Source organism: Jatropha curcas, unplaced genomic scaffold (assembly GCF_041381405.1).
Source record: "Jatropha curcas cultivar XTBG-Jc1 unplaced genomic scaffold, XTBG_Jcur_1.0 HiC_scaffold_295_pilon, whole genome shotgun sequence".
Classification (NCBI taxonomy): Eukaryota; Viridiplantae; Streptophyta; class Magnoliopsida; order Malpighiales; family Euphorbiaceae; genus Jatropha; species Jatropha curcas.
Window position 1 is genome coordinate 4,569 of NW_028322448.1, and position 7,732 is coordinate 12,300.

The window sequence follows — 7,732 nt, forward strand, 5'->3', positions numbered from 1 at the left end:
TTAATTAAATAGTTATGGAAGATTAGTGATAGCATTGGATTAGAAACTTTAGACGGACTTATTTAAATACCATCTACTGGCTTATTTATGGATCAAATTAATGAAAAAATATATTTTTTAAAAAATAATGATTTTTATAACTATGCATTCAAAAAAAAAAAATGTAAGCAGAAATAATTTCAAAAATCTCTATTATAATTAGTTGGGTACATGAATAGATCCATAGACAGATATGTAAGCAAATTTGTCCTTAAAACTTAGACATTAAGGCATGAGAATGCGATCTTAATTAAAAGTATTGATTGTGTTAATTAAATTGTTATAAAAATCTAATATTTGTTCATTCAGACGCAATTGTAAAATAAAATAAAAATCTAATTTTGTTTACTTTCCCTTTTCGTCTCTCCACCAAAATACAATTCTATTTTCTTTTTTAATCATTTATTATCTAATTTCTTAATATATCCCTATTTAATGTATATCCATATTCCATAATGATATTCATTAATATCTTTGTTCCATAATGTAATACCCCGAATTCTTATTTTCGAAACTTTTGAATTTTTATTAAATCAAAAATCAGAAATTTTAATCATGTGGACTGCAAGTATAAAATAGCCTCAATTCAAGCCCAAGTTTACGAAGTTGGGCTCAAGCCCAAAACACATTATCGAAATTTATCAAAAAAAAAAAAAAAAAAAAAATATATTATATATATATATATATATGATTATTAATATTAACATTAAGTAAATTGAAGGAATGTTATAGAACCTAACTAAAATAATCAAAATAAATAAAACCGGACCTAAAAATCAATTTAATTTGTCGAGAACCACACGAAGGATCCGAAAATCGATTGGAAAACTCGAAAAACCAAACGAAATGAGACCAAATCACTGAATCAGACCGAACCGTTCGAATCGAACCGGATCGGCCCACTTTTCTTTTCTTTTTCTTTCTTTTTCTTTTCTTTTCTTTTTCCTTCTCCTTCTCCAGTAGCGTGGCCTCCTCCTCCTCCCCTCCTTCCTCTCCTTCGATCTCCTTCCTCCGGCCACCAAATTCAGCAAATGAATACTCTAAAAATATCTACTCAACGTGAGGAAGAAGATTATAGCTTAGATTTGAACTGAAATTGTGTCTATTTTGAAGGGGAAGAGCTTGAAGTTTTGGACACCTTTTTCCGACGATTCACGCCGTTTCAGGCAAGCCTTGGACACAAGGTGAGTACCAAATGACTCCTCTCTTCTTCCTCTTTCATTTGATGGCCTCCTCGTCGACTGTAATAGCCGGAATCGGAAAACCCAAAATGGGTATCACCGAACCTTTCCGCCCAATTTCCGGCCAACTGGTTCAGACCCACCTTGATTTGAACACATATTAGTGATCCTCTCATCGAAACGAATAAAATGATGTATTGTTTGTCAATTTTGGTGAAGGTTAAATTTTCCGGCCACCGTGCACGGTGGCGGCGGCGGCGGTCCGGCGACCGGCCGGCGAGACTCCGGCGAGACTTCAAGGGACAGAATGCTCTCCTCTTCGTGCGGAACACGGAAATGAATTTGATTTTAAATCGGTACACTCTAAAGCTTAATCCGCAATTTTTGAATAAATTCTGAATTAATTAATTAATGAACTTAATTAAGTATTTAAGTAAATTAAATTAAATATTATTAAATAGATTTTATGAATATTAATTATAACTATAAGGTTGGTACAAAAAAAAAATATATTCCTAGCTAATAATAAATTTTAGGAATTTTATTAACAAATAAATAGTTATAGAACAACTAATTATAATGGATTATGTGAATTAAGTGACCGAATAAATGATGGATATGGCGGACGGGATTAGTGGATATGAATTTGCCCGATGGATGGGCTGTGTGTGTGGATTTGTGAAAATTTGAAAAAAATTTGGATAGTCCAGTTTATAGAGGAAATGCTGTCGAATTTTTAATAAAACACTTAATGAAGAATTAAATTAGTTATTCTTAAGAAGTAGTGACGACGAAAATTTGAGGTATTAAGAAATATTATACAATATTAGAATTATCATTATATAATATTTCTCACCGAATAATTAGAGATTTTATCTGAAGGTTATAAATTAGAATAGTTATTTATATAAATGAGGGAACCTAGATATATATGCATATATAACAAGTGAATTAAATGACCGGTAGCCAAAATAAATAAACGAATGTGAAATATAAGTTTTTGAATTAAAATTCTTATTTAGAATTTTCTTGTTTATTTTAAAGGCTTATAAAATACAAAATGCGAGGACAAAAGCTGGAAGCATGTGGCTAAAAAGGCAGTCCTTTTAAAGGACAATAAAGAACTGTGAGTAGTGTTAGATAACTAGCATCATCCGCCTGCATTCATGCATTCACGGCTAAATGTTATCATGCATTATTTTGTTGAATTGCCATATTATGATGCACTATTCGTTGATATTAAAAATTGTTTGATTACTTGTGCTATGAATATACTGTGCCTTGTTTGTGTGGAATTGGGATGACGTGGACCACCATGGGTTTGTGAGGACGGTCTGTGATATGGATCCTGAATATGATATGATATGGAATTTGACCGTCGGCCGGGAAAATGGGAGATCGGCGCCCCCATGTGCACCTGATGATATGGATTATATGGAAAACCACAGGATGGCTTCTTGTTGTTGCGCACCTGATAATCTAGATTTGATTGTAGCCCGCAGGGTGGCCTCCTGTTGTGAGCACTTGATGATCTAGATTGGATGGAGACCACCGGGTTGCCTCCTGTTGGTATGGAAAAGAAAAGAGAGAATGGAAAAACAATGAGAGGACTGGTCAGTGAGGATTAGACCAGTTGGCCGTATGGGGGATCGGCTCCCTGGTGCACATGTATGAGAGGGCGAGCCATGTGTGAGGACGGCTCGCTGGGGATTCAGGTGGTGCCATTGACTAATTTCCACGTGATGTGATTATATGAAGGTGATATAATTGTGATTGCTGTTGTATTGCCATTTGTGTGACAAACTGCATGATCATATAATTAAACGGTGACCAAATAAAATATTTTAGCATTGTGTGATTGTATGGGGTGAGAGGGTTATCTAACCCTACTCATTGAGTTTGGCGCTCATCCCTGCCTACTATTTTTTTCAGGTAATAGAAAGAAGGAAAGCCCTATGGAGTTGAACACTTATTAGAAGATTGTTAATGATAGAAATAACGATGTGAATGTAAAGGTAGAGTTCCGCAATTGTATTCCAGTTGGGTTGTAAATAAATAGTAAAAGTCCATATTAAATATATGAACTGCATTTTGGATGCATATGTATAAAATGTTAATGGGCCTGAATCCATAATTATGAATAGAAAGTGAGATTTAAATAAGTTAGGCTTACTACGGGCTTCGGGGGCCTTAAGCCCACCCAGGTCCTAGTGCCGGTCCGGTCCATGGAAATGGGTCGTGACAAAGTTGGTATCAGAGCATAAGTCGGGCCTTAGGAATCAATTGCGGAACATAGGAAATTAAATAGAGAGCTCCTATGTTGGGATCGGCCGTAACCAACAAAGGAGGTGTAGTCTGGATTGAATTCCATTTTAGTGCCGGTGGACGCATCGTGCACGAGGATGGAAGGAAATCTATATGAAACTTAGGATGAGAATTAAATGTATATAAGTAATAGTAAATCATAAAAAGGTCCGGGTAACTGACGTTTATAAAATAAACATTTCGAGTTTTGCTAAATCCCCTCCATCTATTTTGAAGCAGAAGATCAGTTGGAAATTGGTGTAATGGCCTGATCACCCAGTACACCATGATTCGACAAGAGACACTGCTTCAAAAAAAAAAAAAAAAAAAAAATTTGAAATTATTTAGAAAAGAATTCGGAGTTTTAAAGACAATAAGAAAGTAAATTTATTTGAACTATGATTTGAGAAACATGTTTTATTATTTGCTTATTGGAAATTGTTTTGAAGTTGCAATTAATTGTTTGGTTTTATTGTTTTGTCGGCATGTAAAAAAATTTATCTGATTTTAGAATTTAAATTATTTACAATGATTGCATGTTTGATTTATTTTATCATATTGTCTATCCCGAGGACTAAATTAGGCCTATAGAAATTAATATTGATAAATTAATAATAAATGGTATAGAATATGAATTTGAATTAAAATTTCAATTAAGATATAGATTAAATTCTAGAAATGTTACTGTTAGGGAATAAAAAGTGAAAATTGTAATGTACATTAAATTAAGGGTTAGCAAAAGAAGGATTTAGGACAAATAGTTATACTAGACAAGAAATCCTCAATTAACCAAGCGAAACTTAAGGATGTAAAGAGAAAATTTGTAACTTACTTAAGCATAACATTAAGGAGGATAGAGACTTATTGGAAAAATTAAATAGAGTTAGACGTGGAAACAATAATTTGTGTCTTAAAAAGTATTGATTGAGGTGAATCTCGACATATAGAATTTAAATAGAGCAATGAAATTAAAATAAAAGACAAAGGTAAACTAATTATGTGATTAAATATGAAGAAAATAATTTTTAACTGGATAGGTCATATTGAGGTGAGGCAGAATATAATAAGGAAATGGGTAAAACTTCCTTTGCACAACTAGTATGAAGGGTAAGATTTTGGGTGTTTTAATATAGAATTAAAAGTAAAATTGGTTGGTAAATAATTGGGCAAAAGTTTGAATCGAAAATTTGATTAATATGGAAAAGATTGACTAATAGTTAATAGAAGTAATTACAAGTCATGAAATAATTATGAATCTTTTATAATAAAATGAGCAATTAGATTGAATCGATAATAGACTTATGGAACTAATGTGTAACTAAGGGATAGTTGGTATAATCTAAAATTTTATAAGGTGAAAGTGTAGTAAGTGTATTAGATATTATATAATTAAGATCCTAGCACATGTAGGATGCTTAAAGGGCTAGACTAAGTTCATAAATCTATTATAATAAAATGAATGTAGAAGATGATGAATAATGGGGAATGAATGGGGAAAGGAACGTGGATGCTGTAGGAAGCTTAATAAATTAAGGAAATTGGATGTATCTAGGTAGAGAGTTATGTAGAAAGGACTAATACCATTTATTAATCTAAGGTAATGATAAGAAACGTGTATAAAACCTGCTTTAAAGAATTAAGTACAAATTTAGATCGAGGTGCTAAATAAAATAAAATAAAATAAAAGTTAATAAATTTGGAAGAGAATAAAGGTCAAAGATAACTCATAATGATGAAGTAGAGAAAAAAAAAAAAAAAATTTCTTAAAATTTTGGATTATAGATAGTTTTTCAACTTTGATTAAGCAAATATTTAGTCATAACATATGTAAATTAAATAAATCAAGTTTTATAATAAATAAATTAAATTTCAAATTTGTTTTACATTATATATTTGGATTTCATAAAGGAATGGGTAAAAAATTTAATTTTCAAATGAAATTAAATAATCTTGGGGAACATAGATATATATATTAAGCATTTTATTGAAAAACTCGGTTAATTATAAGATTTTTATTTAAAGAACGATTTTCTAAAGATTCCAATAGCCGAACGATGATAGTATTGAAGATTAATGTAATAAAACTCCTTATAAGCTTCAGCTAGGTGGTACTATGTAGCTTGAACGAAATTTTATTCTAAATATGATAATTGGCTGTAGAAGTACAACCCGAATACCCCACTCACTGCCTTTCCTCGATCTGTATTTTCGCTTTTGAGCTGTCTCCTTGGTAGTGGAAGCAATTTCTTGTGACTTTCAAATTCCCCATGCATCCATTCTTATTCTTTCCCACAGATTCAATTCGAGGACGAATTGTCTTAAGGGGGGGAGATTGTAATACCCCGAATTCTTATTTTCGAAACTTTTGAATTTTTATTAAATCAAAATCAGAAATTTTAATCATGTGGACTGCAAGTATAAAATAGCCTCAATTCAAGCCCAAGTTTACGAAGTTGGGCTCAAGCCCAAAACACATTATCGAAATTTATAAAAAAAAAAAAAAAAAAAAAAATCAGTGACAGGAAAATAGCCTCAATTCAAGCCCTTTACATCCCCCTTTTTATCATTTATATATATATATAATATATATATAATGATTATTAATATTAACATTAAGTAAATTGAAGGAATGTTATAGAACCTAACTAAAATAATCAAAATAAATTAAACCGGACCTAAAAATCAATTTAATTTGTCGAGAACCACACGAAGGATCCGAAAATCGATTGGAAAACTCGAAAAACCAAACGAAATGAGACCAAATCACTGAATCAGACCGAACCGGTTCGAATCGAACCGGATCGGCCCACTTTTCTTTTCTTTTTCTTTCTTTTTCTTTTCTTTTCTTTTCTTCCTTCTCCTTCTCCAGTAGCGTGGCCTCCTCCTCCTCCTCCTTCCTCTCCTTCGATCTCCTTCCTCCGGCCACCAAATTCAGCAAATGAATACTCTAAAAATATCTACTCAACGTGAGGAAGAAGATTATAGCTTAGATTTGAACTGAAATTGTGTCTATTTTGAAGGGGAAGAGCTTGAAGTTTTGGACACCTTTTTCCGACGATTCACGCCGTTTCAGGCAAGCCTTGGACACAAGGTGAGTACCAAATGACTCCTCTCTTCTTCCTCTTTCATTTGATGGCCTCCTCGTCGACTGTAATAGCCGGAATCGGAAAACCCAAAATGGGTATCACCGAACCTTTCCGCCCAATTTCCGGCCAACTGGTTCACACCCACCTTGATTTGAACACATATTAGTGATCCTCTCATCGAAACGAATAAAATGATGTATTGTTTGTCAATTTTGGTGAAGGTTAAATTTTCCGGCCACCGTGCACGGTGGCGGCGGCGGCGGTCCGGCGACCGGCGGCGAGACCGGCGAGACTTCAAGGGACAGAATGCTCTCCTCTTCGTGCGGAACACGGAAATGAAATTTGATTTTAAATCGGTACACTCTAAAGCTTAATCCGCAATTTTTGAATAAATTCTGAATTAATTAATTAATGAACTTAATTAAGTATTTAAGTAAATTAAATTAAATATTATTAAATAGATTTTATGAATATTAATTATAACTATAAGGTTGGTACAAAAAAAAATATATTCCTAGCTAATAATAAATTTTAGGAATTTTATTAACAAATAAATAGTTATAGAACAATTAATTATAATGGATTATGTGAATTAAGTGACCGAATAAATGATGGATATGGCGGACGGGATTAGTGGATATGAATTTGCCCGATGGATGGGCTGTGTGTGTGGATTTGTGAAAATTTGAAAAAAATTTGGATAGTCCAGTTTATAGAGGAAATGCTGTCGAATTTTTAATAAAACACTTAATGAAGAATTAAATTAGTTATTCTTAAGAAGTAGTGACGACGAAAATTTGAGGTATTAAGAAATATTATACAATATTAGAATTATCATTATAATATTTCTCACCGAATAATTAGAGATTTTATCTGAAGGTTATAAATTAGAATAGTTTATATAAATGAGAGAACCTAGATATATATGCATATATAACAAGTGAATTAAATGACCGGTAGCCAAAATAAATAAACGAATGTGAAATATAAGTTTTTGAATTAAAATTCTTATTTAGAATTTTCTTGTTTATTTTAAAGGCTTATAAAATACAAAATGCGAGGACAAAAGCTGGAAGCATGTGGCTAAAAAGGCAGTCCTTTTAAAGGACAATAAAGAACTGT

General features: G+C 32.3%; 2 long non-coding RNA genes across 3 annotated transcripts; both read left to right on the top strand.

The window, feature by feature from the left end:
- Positions 1–1,002: 1,002 nt before the first annotated feature.
- On the top strand, positions 1,003–3,186 carry LOC149491871 (uncharacterized). Of its 2 annotated transcripts, XR_016319246.1 has the most exons (4): positions 1,003–1,223; positions 1,440–1,576; positions 2,265–2,346; positions 3,153–3,186. It is a non-coding gene; the product is annotated as an uncharacterized LOC149491871 (long non-coding RNA). The 2 variants fall into 2 exon arrangements; XR_016319245.1 differs by lacking the exon at positions 3,153–3,186 and having other exon boundaries at positions 2,265–2,978.
- A 3,000-nt stretch (positions 3,187–6,186) lies between these two features.
- Positions 6,187–7,732, top strand: LOC119369628 (uncharacterized). Its single transcript, XR_016319244.1, has 3 exons — positions 6,187–6,615; positions 6,832–6,966; positions 7,649–7,732. It is a non-coding gene; the product is annotated as an uncharacterized LOC119369628 (long non-coding RNA).